General features: G+C 42.7%; 1 long non-coding RNA gene and 1 pseudogene across 2 annotated transcripts in view; one reads left to right on the top strand and one right to left on the bottom strand.

The window, feature by feature from the left end:
- Nucleotides 1-5,045: 5,045 nt before the first annotated feature.
- Nucleotides 5,046-18,355, bottom strand: part of LOC144614131 (uncharacterized) — a 42,535-nt gene continuing 29,225 nt past the window's right edge. For both annotated transcript variants that reach the window (XR_013551677.2, XR_013551679.2), the window contains exon 5: nucleotides 5,046-5,237. This is a non-coding gene — a long non-coding RNA (uncharacterized LOC144614131). The remainder of the gene's footprint in view (nucleotides 5,238-18,355) is intronic.
- Nucleotides 12,905-13,186, top strand: LOC132663004 (cytochrome c pseudogene; annotated as a pseudogene).

Genomic DNA, 18,355 nt, shown 5'->3' with positions numbered 1-18,355 from the left:
AGAGGAGGCACTTAATAAGAACAGGAGATAAGAATGGTCCTCCAGGGCTGAGACAGCTCCCCATGATGGCACAAGGCTGAAGGCCTTTAGGACCAGTGACTCTGGTTTTAGGGGGACCCAAATCTTGCTACTGTGGATGTGGCAGGATGTGAAGCCTCAAACTGGTTTAAAACCAAGACAGTGTATAGTTGACCTTTTCTTTGCCCAGAACTATTTTCTCTCACTTATTCTGCAGCTTGAGTGTTGAATCTTCCCTATCCTTAAGAAAAGGGAAATCTTTTCTTTCTCTTTCTTGGTCTGTTTGTATTAATTGCTGAGGATCCAGACTCTAGATTTACTAGGTCACCAAGTCTTCTGCTAAAGAACTAGAGAACAGGAACTAGAATAGAGAAAGAAGGAAGTACTGTGGAGGAGACCAAAAGAAGAAAGGAAGATTTTTCTCTAAACCAGAAGGGCAGAGGGTTGGAGGTGAGCAAAGTGATGGGGAGGTTTGCCATAAGGACCAAACTGGTCTGAGAGCTGATCTGGGGCAGTTTACCAAAAGGGAAGAGGACCCAAAGCTCAACTGAGGCAGGTGAATGGAACTAGCAAAGAAGGCTTCAAGGGACACTGTTTGAGCATCGAGGAACAGAGCGAGAGTGGAGGCATTGCCTCAGACTGCTCAACCATGACCAGAGGGAGAACCTCAAGGTGCCTGCACCAAGTTAGCCTATACACATTGTTCCTTTGTGGGCAGCTGGTGGATGGGTCACTCTGTTAGCATCAGTAACTCACTGGATGCCTGCCCAGTTGGAGAGATGCCCACCCATACCATATGATGTCAGCCTGAACCTGCTCCATTTATCCAGGTGACAGATACCTACATAATGCCCCAGGACAAAACCTATAAGCCCAAAGCAAGGAATGAGACCCTGGACTCAGTGGTGTGGTGACAAGAAAGCTCTGGGCATCTATACTCAGGTGGGGGGAGGGGGGAAGGATAAAAGTGGGAGCTGAACTGGATGATCTCCATCCCTCCTGAGATGGGACAGTGACACTGTTGGTTTCACATGGATAGGGGCCATGTGGATAGCAGCAGATCTGACGGTGCTACTCACTAGCTTATAGCCTTCTAAAGGCTGCTTTCTACCTCTAGGGTTCTCAGCCTGGGGAGTCAGGATAGGCTAACTTGGGCTGCAGTAACAAATTAACCCCAAATCACAATGACTTCACACGATAAAAGTTTATTTCTTGCTCATGGTACATGTCCCACACATGTGCTCTGCATAATCATTTGAGAACCTAGACCAACAGAGAGGCCACCACTTGGGACATGCAGCCTCCTCCGGTCACTGTGGCAACACAGGGAACTAAGGGAGAACTTGCTTTTTTTATACTTGAGCCCAGAACTGACATGTGTGACCTCCATTTACAGCCCATTGGTGAACCTAGTCATGTGGTTCCCTCCAAGGGCAAGAAGGCTGGGAAATGTGGGGAGGAAATGAGTATCTGTGGAGCGGTGAACATCTCTGTCATACATAGCATTCAAGACTCTCTTTGTGACCTATTCCCAGGACTGCCCCCAGCCTCATTTCCTGACACTATCTTATGAGTCTTCCCAACTCATAATCCATCTGTGGTGGCAGGAATTTTCTCTCAGCTCCTCGGTTATGTCCTTGAACCAGGGCACCCCCATACCTTTGCTTACTATGCTGGTTCCTGAACATGAAATGCCCCTTTTCTATCTTCCTCATCTGCCAACATTCTACTTCTCCTTTTAAGCTCAGCTCAGAGGTTACCTTCTCCACTCCTGATCCCTCAGGAATACAGTTAATTGACCCTTTTCAGTTCTGCCACATCTATTTTCATATACTTCCATTAGCACTTAGGATCCATGGGACTGACTTCCTGGCATGTTTCACAGTGCCTGGTACATCATGGGCACTAGACAAATATTTGTTGAATAAATGCTTTGCATTTAGAACTTTTCAGACAATAATTTAATTGTATGTCTTTCTCCACACCCATCCACCCACCCCCAATAGGTTGTGAACTCTGGATGATACAGACTAAACCTTATTTATCTCCACTCCTCCATTATCTATCAACACTGGGAAATTTTCTAGTAAATGTTTTGGGGAGAATTGACCAATCTGTCCTATACTTAATTTTGAATAATGAATTAAGAAATGATTACAGATGGGTCTTTTAAAAAGGAACATTGGCTATACGTATGCTATCCTTCAATTAAAAAGTTTACTCTAAAAAACAAACAACAGTGATGAGCAAAAAAGGGAAGTACTTAGAGAGTAAAGTGTACAAACACAAAGGCACTTCCAGAAGATTTGATCATTGTAATAGTGTCTGTAGACAAAAGTCCTAAAGTCCCTTTGGGTGCAGTTAACATTGCCGGGAGCTAGCTCGAGCCAAAGGGAAGCCAAGGGTGGAAACCTGTGGACTTCAGGATCAGGGGGAAGCAGGTCTCCAAGTGCTGGGAGAATACACACAGCCCTCTCTTCCTTTGTCTCTGTTTCTCTCCAGGCATATGCTTCATTATTCTCACTCACTGAAAACCAGCTTTTTCTCCTTCTCAGAAAACCACCACTTGAACCATCAACCAACAGGTACCTAGTTGCCAACTCCTTTCCAGAAAGCAGCAGCTGGCTTCTTTGATCCAATTTCAACACCCTGGAGAAAGACTCTAATTGGCCCAGCATGAGCACGTGCCCACCTGGCCTGATCATGGGTGACCTCGGTGGAAAGCTCCCCCCACCCCGCCCCCACCGCATACTGGGGCTCTTTCTCACCCTGACCTTCTTCATGGAGGAACCAGGCACCACAAAATAGGGCCTGGGAAGAAAAGGCCACTGCTGCCCACCTAAAACCAGGAAAAGAGGAGAACCATTCTTGAGAAACTTGCTCTAGACAGTGATAGCATATAAATATATCTTCTGAAAAGAACAAATGATAAAGACACAGAATTTCAGAAAGAACTAAAATGGCAGAGGCCACTTCATAGTTACTGCATCTCCTAAATCTCTTGTGAAATAGCCCCCCTACTCCCGTCTTCATCGCCTCAGATCTTACCTTATCATCTTTGGTCTGAACTGTTGCAACCGCCTCTTAATTGGTCTCCGAGCCTCCTGGTTTCACTTCATCCTCCAAATCGTCCACCCAATCAGGGCTTCCAAATGATCTTTCTTTAAACAGCGTGTAATCCTGTCATTTCCCTGCTTAAAAACTTCCCAGCACAGCCTTCAAGGCCCTCCTTGGCCCAGCAGCACCTTCACTTGCTCTCCTTCCCTGGACGCCTGCACTTCTCCCCCATGGCCTCCTCACCAGCACTCAGTGCTTTTATATCTTCTCAAGCATTTACTCTCTCTGTTCCCTCTGCCCAGGGTGCCCTTCCCATTTCCATTACCTCTCCCTGGTGATGCTACTTACCCTTCAAGGTCCAGTTAAATATCTTCCCTCCCTCTGTGGTGACACCACATTGTGTCTATTTTTAGCTCTGGAGACATCTGTCTCCTCTGCTCTCTTTCAAAGCACTCACTCCATCTCATTTATCTTCAAATCCCCAGTTCTAACCCTAGGGCCTAAGTCCTAGTAGGAATCCAGAGATCCTCACGGAAGGATGTAGGGAGAGAGGGAGGGAGAAGCAGGGAGAGGGAAGGGAAAAGGGAAAGGGAGGAAAGGGAAGGGAGGAGGGAGGGAGGGAGTGGGATGGAAGGGAGGAAGGAAGGAAGGGGAAGAAAGGATTAAGGAAAAACCAAGGACTTGAAGTTACACTTGCTTTCTCCTCTATCTGTCAGCAGCTTGGACAGGTTATGGCACTTCTCTGAGACTCCGTTTCCTCCTTTATAAAATAACATCTATCCTACCAACTCAAGGGCCTGTTGGAGACCAAATCAAGAAAAGAATGTGGAAGCGCTTTATGTTATTTCTATGCAAAAATCCATTATTATTAACTGGCCATCGTGTAGTATTTGTTCTCCTAACTACCTGACGACTGCAGTCTTAGTGAACCGCCTTTGTTGGTCTGGGCTCCCTTGCAGGGGCAGGAGTCAGGGGGGCAGTGAGGTAGATTTAGTTACACTTTCTCATTGCCAGAATCTTGTGAAGGTCGAGCGGTGCTGACATTGAGATTCTTTAGGATCACAGTGTAAGGAGTGAGTAAACTTGATAACGTTATTCAATTTGGGATACTTTTTTGTACTCCTTAAATCTTGGGGCCTCCTGATTTTGATGAAGAGCAAGGAGTTATTGACAACCGTTAGCCATTACTAGTGATGTCAGAAGATGTCTTCTCACTTCTCATGCAAGGCTCTGGATGAGTTTCATCAGAGAGTGGCTTCAGCGGGAGGCTGCCGTGGGAGGGGATGAAAAACTGCTTCAGTTTGCAACTACTTATCCATGTGAATCAGGATTTTCTCAATACCATGTAACCGAAATAGAAGGTGGGAGGGATGGGATTAGAAGCTGCACGGATGGAAGATTGCAGCTGTCGTGCTGCACTTGTCTAGTAGACCAGGTGCGGCCTGTTTAGGTCTCATGGCATGGTAAGAAATAGAACAATGTGGGACAAATGTTGGGCAGTGGTGCGGCAAGGGTTCTCTCACGTGGGAGTAAATGGATGCTCGAGTGCTGGCACAGCCTTTGCCCCGAGGGTTGGCCTGGGCACCTCTGGCCTGGCTGCTTCCTAACCCCTTAGGGACTATACTGACCACTGAACTTGAGCTTGCCTCTTTGAGGACTGAGGGGCAGCAGGGAGCCAAGTCTCCTCACCTGTATCCTTGTCCCACGCATGGCTTCTGCACCGCTCATTTGCTTTTCCCAAAATAAAGCCTTGTCCAAGTCATCATTCTCACCCATCTCTGAACCCACTCTAAACTTCGTGATCTGGCCTGACTCAGCCAGATATCTTTCGTCTGTCTGCCCAGTTGCTTCCCACCCCCGCATCTCGGGGAATTGTTCTTCCCACCCACTCTATTCACATGAATACCACAGAAACCATCAGATCAGTCATTTTGCACACACCTTGGACCCTGACCATGACTAACCTAGAAGTAGGCCCTTGCCCTTGGATAGGACAGCCCCAGCTTCTAGACTGATCAATCCCTTCCTCCAGAATTTTTGGAACAGGGTCCAGGGGACAAAAATCAGCCTCTGTCTGGATGACTGAACTTAGGTGTGTAAAACCAGAAACTATGGATGCGCATATGTTCTTTGACGTTGACTGGAAAATGAAGAACGCTGGTCTGCAACAAGATAGAGCAGTGAGATATGAGATGGAGAAAGAATACTGCCAGACTTTACATTTTGAACTATGTTTCTTACGACTCTCAGTGGTATTTCTGTACTAGAATTCCAGGAGACAGCCCTGAATGCCCAGAATAAATCTCCAAATCTTGCCTAAGCTAAGCTAACGTGTCTATTAGTTGCAACCAAAGAAGAAATCTCATGTACATACACTGCAAAAAATTTCAATATTTGTATCCATCAAAAATACCTCATTTCCTCACTAACTAGCTTTATAATTAGCCAGTTTAACAAGTGTGAACTTACACAAATGAAATATCTATCAATTTGGATGCTTCTGACTTCAGGCTTGTATGCTTATGGTCACAAGATGGCTGCAGCAGCTCCAAGCATCACATCCTCACACATATTCACACTTTTTCATATAAATTTTTTTACAAATACTCTACTATAGTATGAAAAAAATTGAATCACTTAAGAATAGAAAGAGTTGTATAATGACTCCAACATACTCATCAGCCAGCTCTCACAGCTATCACAGCACGGTCACCCTGTATCATCTACACATTCACATGCCTTTTCCCTCCTTTCAGATTATTTCAAGGCAAATCCTAGACACTGCATTACTTCTTCTGTAAATACCTCAGAATATATGCCTAAAAGATACAAGTTCCTTTTTAAAAAGTAATCACAATATCATGATCACAGCTAAAAATATTGACAATCATTTCCCAGTGCCATCAAATCTGCAAAAGGGCTCCTTTTCCCTGATTGTCTTCAAAATGTGTTATTTTTATTATGTTGAGTGAAATAAGTCAGTCAGAGAAGGACAGTTATATGTTTTCACTCATATGTGGATCTTGAGAAACTTGACAGAAGGCCATGGGGGAAAAAATAATTACGAACAGAGAAGGAGGGAGGCAAACGGTAAGAGACTCTTACATACAGAGAACAAACTGAGGATGGATGGGGGGGGGGGCGGTGGGAGAGAGGGGAAAGTGGGTGATGGGCATTGAGGAGGGCACCTGTTGGAATGAGCACTGGGGTGTTATATGTAAGCCAATTTGACAATAAAGTATATTCATAAAAATTAAAAAAAAAACCCAAATGTGTTATTTTGTTAATTCTTTTTAGTTGTTATAGCAAGGAAATATATATTATTTTCCAAAGATAAAAGGTTTGGGTTGTTCATACTGATAATTCCAACTGAAATGCAGAACTATAGTTTTCACTCAGCCTCATCAATCCTAATCTGTATCTCTAAGTCAAATGTCTCAGTTTTGAAGGACACGGATGTAATTACTTACTTTTAATCCCATAACATGTACGTCTTTCCATCTTTGGATATATCCCTTTAGGGATGGTGATTTAAAGTCCCTCAGGGGTGCCTCGGTGGCTTGGTCAGTTAAGCGTCCGACTTCGGCTCAGGTCACGATCCCACCATTACTGGGTTCGAGCCCCGCATCAGGCTCCACGCTGAGAATGCGGAGCCTGCTTAGGATTCTCTCGCTCTCCCTCTCTCTCTGCCCCTCCCCTACTCACGCTTTCTCTCTCTCTCTCTCAAAATAAATAAATAAACTAAAAAAAAAAAGTCACTCAAAGTCATTCTGTGTCGTTATGTCATCCACTGAATGTACAAAGGAGGATCATCTTTATTTCATTTTACTTTCAATTTCTAAGGATTGTTTTTGTTAATTTAATTTTGTTTATAATTTATATAAAATACTTACAGGGCTCCATAGTTAAATCTACAAAACAAGGTTTTAAAAGTCTGGATTCTACCTTATCCTCTCTAGTCTCTCTCTCTGCTATTGTAGTGTTTTATTAAATTTTTATAGCTTCTTCTTTTATTTGTAGTTAAATGATTACATACTCTATACCTTATTTTCTACATTTCTCATTTTATTAAAAATATATCCTGGAGGGGTGTCTGAGTGGCTCAGTCGGTGAAGCATCCAGCTTCGGCTCAGGTCATGATGTCACAGTTCATGGGTTTGAGCCCTGCATCAGGCTCTGCGCTGACAGCTCAGAACCTAGAACCTGCTTCAGATTTCTGTCTCCCACTCTCTCTGCCCCTCCCCTGCTCACACTCTGTGTCTGTCTCTCAAAAATGAATAAACATTAAAAAACATATAAAATACATTATATATATATTATATATATGTTTATATATGTATATGTATATACATAAATATATATGTATGTGTGTATATATACACACACACACATATATATAATATGTATATATATAATACCCTGGACATCACACCATAATCATAGAGAATTTTCTTACTCCTTGGTACAGCTCCATAATACTCCATTTGGGGGAGGTACCACAGTTTATTCAATTAGTCTTCTATTGATGGGCTTTTGGATTGTTTTCAGTCTCTCGCACTTACAAGCAGAGCTGCACGGATAGCCTTGTATGAACATCTTTTCGCATTTTTGCCGGGGCATCCTTGTGATAGATTTCTAGAAGTGGGATTGCTTTATCGCTATGCAACCTGTCAGAACGATTAAAATTAGGAGAGAAACAATGACAATACCAAATGCTGATGAGGATATGGAGCACCTGGAACTCTCATACATCACTAACAGGAGTACAAAAGCATAGCTGCTTTGAAAAACACTTTGGGGGGTGCCTGGGTGGCTCGGTCAGTTAAGTGTCCGACTTCGGCTCAGGTCATGATCTCACGGTCCGTGAGTTCGAGCCCCGCGTCGGGCTCTGTGCTGACAGCTCAGAGCCTGGAGCCTGTTTCAGATTCTGTGTCTCCCTCTCTCTCTGCCCCTCCCCTGTTCATGCTCTGTCTCTCTCTGTCTCAAAAATAAATAAACGTTAAAAAAAGAAATTAAAAAAAAAAAGAAAAACACTTTGGCAGTCCCTTATGAAGTTTCATATACATTTCTAATACAACCCAGCAGTTTCTTTCCTATACATTTACTCAAGAGAAACGAAAATTTATATTCGCACAAACCATGTCAATATCTGAACATTTATAGAGGCTTTATTCATAACTGCCGAATATTGGAAACAACTCAAGTGTCTTTCACCTGATGGGTAAATTGTAATACATCTCTACAGCTGAATGCCACCCAGCAATAAAAAGAACAAACTACTGATACATCACAACATGGATGTATTTCCAATGCATTATTTTAAGAGAAAGAAGCCAGGTTTAAAAAGCTACATACTCCGTGATTCCATTTATATGACGTTCTCTAAAAGGCAATACTATAGGGACAGAGAGTAGATCAGTGATTGCCAGGAGCTGAGGCCAGGGGATGGTTTGACCACGAAGGGACACCACATAGGAATTTCTTAGGTTGATGGAACTGCTGTACATTTTGTCTGTGGTGGTAATTGCGTAGTTATGTGTTTGTCAAAGCTCAGAACTCTACACTCTAAAGAGTTAATTTTATATGTAAACCATACCTCAATAAACCTGACTTTAAAAACAGTGCACAGGTAACTTTGTTAATTGCTGCCCAAATCCCATTTATGGTAGAATGATTAATGGCTCCCGAAGATATTTGTGTCCTAATTCCAGAAATCTGTGGATGTCACCTTACAAGGCAAACAGGATTTTGCAGATGCACTAGGAATCTCGAGATAAGGAGAGAATCCTGGCTGATGCAGGTAAGCCCTAAATGCAGTCCTAAGTATCCTTATAAGAGAGGCAGAGGGAGGTTTTACCCTGGCGAAGGCCGCATGAAGACAGCAGAGAGAGATCTGCTACATTCCTGGCCATGAAGATGGAGGAAGGGGCGATGTCCCAAGGAATTCAAGGAATGAAGCTCCAGAAGGTGGAAAAGACAAGGAAAGAGAATCCTCCCCCCCCCACCCCCCCACCCCCGCCCCGACCCTCCAGAGGGAGCAGAGCACCTGTCAACGCCTTGGTTTCAGCCCAGCGAGACTTCTGACTCCCAGAACTCTTAAGAGGATAATTTGTGTTGTTTAAAGTCACCAAGTTTGTGGTAATTTGTTACCATAGCAATTGGAAACTAATACACCCTCCACAGGGATTACACTACACCAAAAGCGTAGGGGTGTCCTTCATTTAAGAATGAGGAAAACTTTCTTGGAAGCCCCAGGACAGGCATCCCCTCATATCTCATTGGCCCAAATTGTGTCACGTGGCCATTCTCAAACCAATTATTGGCAAGAATAGTCAACCTTCCTCCTACTCCTTGGCCTGAGGCTGCACCATTCTCTCCTGACCCACACAGCTGCCTGATCCTGACCAATATCAGGGTTCTGCCCTCAGAGAAGTAGAGGGCTGTAGCTTTGGATTGGCCACCAATAGTGCCTACCTCAAAAGTTATTTGCAGAAGGGGCACAGTCAGTGGAGCATCTGACTCTTGATCTTGGGGTTGTGAGTTCGAGCCCCACATTTGGTGTAGAGATTACTTAAAAATAAAATCTTGGGGCCCCTGGGTGGCTTAGTCAGTTGGGCATCCAACTCTTGATCTCAGCTCAGGTCTTGATCTCATGGTCATGAGTTTGGGCCCTGCATTAGGCCCTGAGCTGGGCATGAAGCCTTCATAACATAACATAACATAACATAACATAACATAACATAACATAACATAACATAACACATAACATAACAAACATCTTTTAAAAAATTATTTGCAGAAAAAGAAAACCCCTCAGTTAAATACACGTTTTATAAGAATTTAAAAATCTAGTTAGGCACCTGGGTGGCTCAGTCGGGTAAATGTCCAACTCTTGACTTCAGCTCAGGACATGATCTCATGAGATCATGAGCGAGCCCTGCATTATGCTCTTCACTGACAGCGTGGAGCCTGCTTGGGATTCTTTCTCTCCCTCTCTCTCTGCCCCTCCTCTCCTCGTGTGTGTGCACATGCATGCACTCTCTCTCTCTGTCCTTCAAAATAAAAAGACATGAAAACAAATTAAATAAAAAATAAAAATAAAAATCTCGTTAGAGTAGACTCTCTGAGGGGTCATCAGCTGCAGCCTCCCAACCAGGGCCTTCCTCTGTCCAAGACCATATGGCTTTGCCCTCCTCTCTCCCCTTTTTTCAGAGGAGGCAAGGCTGAGCTAAGCTCTAGTAGTGAGTCACCAAGGTTATATAAGGCCCTGTGAACACAGCCTGTCTTCCAGAAGAATGTCCCACTTGCAATACTAACTCAAGTCCTATTAAGGGAATCTTCTGTTTTCTCCCTGTTTTAGCTTTGCTCTGACATATTATCCTAGACTTTCACAGCTGCACAGGCCCTTAGAGGTAATAATAATAAAATTTATATTTATTAATTTATATGTATTATTAACATTATGGCAAGTACAAGAGCTACCACTTATCAAGCATTTACCATGCTTCAGGCACTTTGTATTTATTATCACATTTAATTCTCGAGTCTTCTTGGTGAAGTAAATATTATCATCCCCATCTGATAGATTTTGAAACCCAGGAAAAGAAAGGGTGACTTATCTAAGGTACATGCTGGCACCAGGGTTCAAACTAAGATCTGTAAAGACTCCAAAGTTTTTTTTCTCTCAAACCCCATGAAGTCCAAAACCTTCCATTCTACCAATGGGAAATGAACTCGGGATGGAGGGATGGAGAAGAGGGGGCCACTGGGAGGCATAAACATCTTGTTGGGCTCACAGGACCCATGAGCGGCCAAGGGAACACTTGCTCCCTCTAGCACAACAGCAACGCCCATTAGCTTTTCTCTCCCCTCCATGGAAATCAGCATTTATGAATCATCATGTAACTGAGTTTAAGAAGAGAAAAGGTGTTTGGTTTTTTGCAAAACAGAGGAGTTGTGATTTTTGCACTTACCCAACATTGTTGGGGGAATAAAAAAAAAAAAATCACAGTTATAACACGAAGAGTGCCTTACAGTTTATAAAACTCTTTCAAATACTTTCTTTCACGTGATCCTTACTACAGCTCTGTGAAGCAGGAAAATATAATTATTGCACTTCACAGATGAGGAAAATAAGATGCCAAAAGGTTATATATATACTTGCTCAAAGTCTCACAGATCATTCAGTGGTAGAGTCAGAATGAAAACTTGGGCCCTGTTCCTTGGGAGGAAGCTTGTTGGCAATGAGGGCCTGACATTTTCCTAGGAATTTTAGACTCTCGTTTTCAAGTTTAAAAACGTAATTAAGATTTTGATTGGCTGAGGTGATTTTTTTTTTTTAGCTGAGATTTTTACACTGCATAAATCAACTTAGTGAGAAATGACATCTTTATAATCTCAAGTCTTCCCATCCTTCATTTTTTATGCCTGAAAGTAGAATCCAGTGTCTTTTTTTTTTTTTTTTCCTTAACAGAGAACCCTTTGCACTTTTGATGAGTTTTTCCTTTACAAACTGCCTTGGTAGCTGATTTGAATAACGGTTTCGGTTCTGTTATGCCTTTTTTCAAATTGATTTGTATTATATGGTTTTTATTTCCATTTAGTAACTTGATACTTGGTTGAACATTCTTGTTGTTTCCAAGAACTTTTCTTGATCTTGTCAGGGTAGAGCTATTCCACTTGCAAATTATTAAAAACAAAAAACAAAAACCTGTTCTGACTCCACCACAAATGCTCCTTTTACCACGTGACACTGCATTTTTCCACAGCCCTGCATTTTCCAGATGACTAAATGGCTCCTTTAAGTGCCAATATACTTAGAAATGTAACTGCCTGAGCTGAAATATCTTTCTCAAATGAATTACAATGTGTAGCAAACAGCTGTGGTTTTTTGCCTGCACAACACATCCTTCCCCCCATCTCTGATAGAAGCTGCCCTTCTCTTTCTTTTGGGGAACTGCCCCTCCCACAGGGATCATGGCAGGACTGTCTATCACCGGATCCAATTCACAAACCCCTAAAGAGTCCCTGGTTCCACCACAGGCTGACCCAACTGACTCTTCCAGGCATTTGTGTCTTGAGAGAAGGGGCACTTGGCCAGAAGGACACTGGAGCGGAGTCATCTGGAAGGTAGGCCCTAAAGAGACAACCCTGTGTTTTTTCCTGGAGCTGCCCAGATTTCTACTGTTCCCAAAGCCTGCTTGTTCAAATTCTCCTTCGGTTCCAGGAGCTACCCAATACCCTTCCAATACATTCTCTTTGTTTTCTTAGGTGTGCTTCTGTTACAAATGATACAGATACCAGTGTCCAAAGGTCGGTTGCAGACAATTTTTCCTGTTATGGGTTGAATTGTGTGCTCTGAGCCCTCCCACCAAAAAAAAAAAAAAAAGATATGTTGAAGTCTAACCCTAGTACCTTCAAAAGTAATCTTATTTGGAAGTAGTGTCTCAAAGAGGCAATCAAGTTAAAATAAGGTCATAGGGTAAGCCCTAATCCAATGACTGGTTCCTAAAAAAGAGGAAATTGAGAGAGTGGGGCGTCTAGCTTGTGAGCAGGCACCTTCGTTTCATGCGCGACCAAAGAGCAATTTAAAAATGGGTGATGTTAGATTGCCTGGGTGGCTTAGTTGGTTGGGCATCAGATTTTGCTCAGGTCATGATCTTGGTTCATGAGTTCAAGCCTCACATTGGGCTCTGTGCTGACAGCTCAGAGCCTGAAGCCTGCTTTGGATTCTGTGTCTCCCTCTCTCTCCCTGCCCTTCTCCCACTCGCACTTCATCTCTCTCTCAAAAATAAATAAATATAAAAAAATTTTTTTTAATTAAAAAAAAATGGGTGACGTTAAGCAGGGCAAGATTTTTGTTCAGAAGTGTGCCCAGCGCCATGATGCGGAAAAGGGAGGCAAGCACAAGACTGGGCTAAATCTCCATGGTTTATTTGGGTGGAAGGCAGGTCAAACCCCTGGATTTTCTTACATGGATGCCAAACAGAACAAAGGTACCTCCTGGGGAGAGGAGACACTGATGGAGTATTTGGAGAATCCCAAGAAGTACATCCCTGAAACAAAAATGATCTTTGCTGGCATTAAGAAGGCAAGGGAAAGAGCAGACTAGATAGCTTATCTCAAAAAAGCTACTAAGGAGTAATAGTTAGCCTTTGCCTTATTGATTACAGAACAAAAATGTCTCATGACTTGTTTAAATTGATCTCATACACAGAATTCAGATCATGAACGCCTGACAGAATATTTCTTTTGGACAGTCCTGATTTAAACAATATTGGCTTGTGGTTACATGCATATAATCAGCTTTTTGAACTTTGACAGTAATTCTGGTTCAGCAAGTGCTATCGTTGTTTTCCCCTTCGAAAAATATGATTGGAATTGATTAGTAACGTTCAGCTTTTGACAGAGATGGCAAATGCCATCTCTAAACTTACAGGAGATTGGTTTTATATTTAGATTTATATGACTGGTTATATTAATATATTTAAATACTGAGGAAATCCCTTCACTGTCTCAGAACAGCAAGACTCGGATGTATTTCAAGTTATGTTTGTTAGCCTGTTGAAGGCAAGATAGCTGGCAATGTCCACTTAACCTTTTTGGTCTCAACTATGCCAATTTAATTAAAATCTTCTGCATTTCACAGGCAATGCTGTAGGGGGAAAAAAATTAATTAAATAAAATCTCCTGCATTTAAAATGTTGCCTTTTGCTTAATGAAAGACATTTTAGTGTGGTTTATGTGTAATATTAAATAAAGAATATTTAACATTTCTCAAAAAAAAAAAAAAAAGAGGAAGTTAGGACACATATAAAAGGAAGACAAAGTAGAGACACATAGAGAAAAGGCCATACCAAGACAGAGAATTGGAGTGATGCACCTATCTACAAAACAAAACAAACAAACAAAAATAACCTCCTGAAAGTGACCAGAAGTTAGGAAAGAGACATGAAAAACAGTTCTTTCCCTGCACCTTTAGAGGGAGTGTGACCCAGTCAACAGGGTGGATTTCAGAGTTTTTGCCTCCAGAATGTGAGACAATATGTTTCTCTTGTTTTAAGCCACTGAGTTTGTGGTACTTTGTTCTGGCAGCCCATGGAAACTAATACCGACCCTCAAGGAAATATGGACTATTTCGAATGATGTATAGCAGATTGCTAGCTGTTCACCAAAATGCTTCTCCCCTCTTTTGCCTACAAGTAGCCTTGTGGCCAGGCATAAGCCTGTCCCACTAGATCATCTCTGCCAGCTTCCCTTGTGGTCAGGGTGGCCACATATCTGACTTCTCCCCGGCGGAAAGATAAGTGAGAGTGACGCTGGCCACTCCTGGGTCTGAGTTCTAAGATATCCAGCAAGACTCCTCCACTCTTGTCTCCTTTATTGCCAATTAGAACCCAGATGCGAGGGCTTCATCTGTGCAGAAGAAAACCCTGTGATGCCACGAAGATTGTCCAGCAAAGGAGGAGAGGTCGCTGTTGCCCTGGATCACTCACCTCAAGGGAAAGGAGGCCACTCCAGTTTGTCTTTTTTTTTTTTTTTTTTTTTTAGGCATTTTGTCATTTTTTTAAACTTGTTTTTAAAGTTTATTTTTATTTATTTTGAGAGAGAGATAGAGAGAAAGCAGGGGAAGGGCAGAGACAGAAGGAGACAGACTCCCAAGCAGGTTCCAAGCTGTCAGGGAAGAGAGTGATGTGGGGTTTGAACCCATGAACCGTGAGATCATGACCTGAGCTGAAAGCAAGAGTCAGATGCTTAACCGACTGAGCCACCCAGGTACCCCTAGATTGTCTTTTATTAAAAACTTAGCTCTACCTCTAACAGATCCATGGTCATTGAGCTGAGATGCAAGGCACTGGGATCCTGACCATATTCCCATATGGGAACTAGGAGTAGCTCATGGAACAGTGATCACCAAAATAATCTCTTTTGGTCTCTTGGGACTTTTTTTTTTTTTTTTTTTACCGTGTGAGTTCACTTCTATAAAATATCCAGATTTGTTTTTTTCTCTTGGGACTTTTTACAAAGCTGAAGTCAAATTCTCAGCAACCCAAAAGGGAGAGGAAAGATAATACAACCAGTAAGGTGACTGCTTCTGAGGGCATTAGGTATCTTCGACTGAGACAATGGGAGGCTCAAGTCTTGAGATGCATGCTACGGGGCACAGACTGAAATTTCAGGGCTTTTCTGTGGCCGAGTGAAGAATCTTTCACTGAAGCCATGGGCTTGAGATGGCTGGACGCCAAATTCTGATTCGAGAAGTTGTTGGATTCGAGAAGTTGTTCAGTGTTGGCTGACCACATGACTTTGCCAGGTTTCTTTTATGAAAAGATGCAGGTGTCTGGAGGTCTCAGAAGACCCGGACAATCTGAACCCGCTAACAGTCTTCTGTCTGCAGTGTTTCCTATGCACCTCCCTCTCCCAAAGAAGGAAGCTAACACTTTCCCTCGTATGTCTGCCCGTTGCTCTGCCGGTAACTAACTCCATCTGGAGCAAGTAAATTGTCCTCACAGAAATACTTTACGTTTATTTTTTATTTGGACTTTCTTTTCCTGTGTTGTTTTTTTGTTTTTTTTTTTTTTTTTCACCTCTGCCAGCACCACAGCCCATGGGCTTACAGAAAGCTTTCCACTCTGTCATGGTATGACACACAGCATAGCCTCTTGCTAAGGAATTCACTTCACAGCAAAAGTGGCAATGGCCTAATGCCCGCAGGATTCACTGTGTGCCTAATGTGCTCTGCCCATGATCCAGGAACAGCTGGCCTTATACAGCACTAGGATGGCTCCCAGGATCCACTGGGAGATAACTGCTTGCTGTCCTGTGGAAGTGATCCATGCTTTGAGCCAGTATCCCATATGTGAGACTATTTCCCTGTGTCTCTCTCTTTTCAGGACACAGAGGTGGGCAGGTACTGTTCATAGTCTCCCAGTAGCCTTTCCTATCTAATGTAGTAGAATTGATATCTGGGTACATGGCCACCCAGAGTGATGACATCGGCCAGCCTTTTTGATCTGTTTGCCTCCCCACTTTCTAGCTCTCAATTGAATTGGCCAGAAGTCTGACACTCACTGAAGTTACTGGGTTTGGATTTTAGGGTTGTTTCTCCTCATCCTCATCCTCATCCTCATCCTCTTTCTTCTTCAAAACGGTGTCCTAAATAACGACATAAAAAGCTTGTGCACAGTGAAGGAAACAATCAACAAAACTAAAAGACAACCTACTGAATGGGAGAAGATATTTACAAGTGACATATCCAAGGGGTGCCTGGGTGGTTCAGTCAGTTAAGCATCCGACTCTTGGTTTTGGCTCAGATCATGATCTTGCAATTTGTTAGTTAGAGCCTTGCACAGGGCTCTGCACTGGCAGCTCGGAGCCTGCTTGGGATTCTCTCTCCCTCCCTCGCTCTCTGTCCCTCCCCTGCTTGCATTCTTTCTCTGCCTCCAAATAAGTGAATGCACTTTTAAAAAAATGGCATATCCAATAAAGGATTAGTATCCAAAATATATAAAGAACTTATATAACTCAACACAAAAAACCAAATACAGTAAAACCTTGGATTGCAAGTAACTTGTTCTGTGAGTGTTCTGCAAGACAAGCAAACATTTCTAATAAATTTTAACTTGATATGAGCAATGTCATTCAATACAAGTAGTATGTGATGTCAAAGGTCACATGATCACAGCTAAGCCAATATTTTTTCTTCTATCGATCTACCTACCTACCTATATCTGTATATAGATATAGATATACCTATATATATATATATATATATATATACATATATATACCTATATATATATATATATATACCTATATAGATATACCTATCTACCTATATCTTTTTTTTAAATTTTTTTTTTAACGTTTATTTATTTTTGAGACAGAGAGAGACAGAGCATGAACGGGGGAGGGTCACAGAGAGAGGGAGACACAGAATCTGAAACAGGCTCCAGGCTCTGAGCTGTCAGCACAGAGCCCGACGCGGGGCTCGAACCCACGGACCGTGAGATCATGACCTGGGCTGAAGTCGGACGCTTAACCGACCAAGCCACCCAGGCGCCCCCCCCCCCCTTTTTTTTTATTTTTTTTTTTTTCTACCTACCTATATCTTGCTGCGGGATTGTGTGTGATTGTCTCCCATACTTGGATGCTCAGTCTCAGACTGTGCTGTTTGGCAGAAATCATTGATTTTTCAGAACATTGGAAAGTGCCTACAATTGGCACTAGTGTATTTTTTGCCACTTCAAAGCACCTCTGGACAGTCCTTTGCTTTTCCATAGAAGAGAAAGCTTAGGAATGCTTTGCTTCATTCTAGGTCAGGCTGCCTTTAGATATAGACCCCTTTCTCTGCTGCCTTATTACCAGTTACATTAAATACAGTCTATGACAAGAGTTCATTAATACTGTACTGCAGTCAACATCCATGTGAGTGTATACAATGGCCCCCATGCAGAAAAAGGTTGAAAAGAAAGGTAGTAAGAAGACGGAGATGACTATGGTGGAAGGTAAGAAGGAAGTCATCGAGAAGTATGAACAGGTATGCAAGTGCAAGATTTTAAAAGAAGTCTATGTTGACCATTTGCATAGTATTAAAGAAGAAAGAAGAAAGAAGGGGGCTAGATGCAGCAAAAGGAGTCATGAGAATATCAAAGCAATGGCCACGTGTTCTGGAAGATGTAAAAAAGTTGCCTGTGTTTTGAATAAATGAGAAGCAACTAGCAGGTAATACTGCGACCGAGAACTTTATCTGAGAGAAGGCAAAGGCCTTGTGCACTGACATAAGTAAACTGCCAGGTACGTCAACAGAAAAAGAAGAAGACTTCAAGGCAAGCAGAGGATGGTTTGATAACTTTAAAAGAAGAGGGGGCATCCATAAGGGTTTGCGGCACAGAGAGGCTGTGAGTTGGGATGCTAAGGCAGCTGAGGCGTTCACTTCTGAGTTCCAGAAGCTTATGGTTTCCGAGTGTTACCTGCCAGAGCAAGTTTTTAAACACGATGATACGGGGCTTTTTTGGAAAGAGATGCCAAAGAGGACCTACATTACAGAAGAAGAGAATGCAATGCCCGGTCACAAACCCATGAAACACTCCCGTTTGCGCTAATGCAAGCGGGGGTTTCAAAGTCAAGCCCCTGCTCATGTATCATTCTGAGAATCCAGGAGCCTTCGGGAAATGCAAGGTGCAGAAGAGCCAGTTAAATGTTCTATGGAAGCCCCACAGCAAGGCTTGGGTCACTCGTATCTTGTTTGTTGAAAGGATCAACAAGGTTTTCGGTCCTG

The sequence above is a fragment of the Panthera onca genome, chromosome D4 (assembly GCF_046562875.1).
Source record: "Panthera onca isolate mPanOnc1 chromosome D4, mPanOnc1 haplotype 2, whole genome shotgun sequence".
Classification (NCBI taxonomy): domain Eukaryota; kingdom Metazoa; phylum Chordata; class Mammalia; order Carnivora; family Felidae; genus Panthera; species Panthera onca.
The sequence above is the reverse complement of the archived record's forward strand: the minus strand, read 5'-3'. Positions and strand labels throughout refer to the sequence as shown.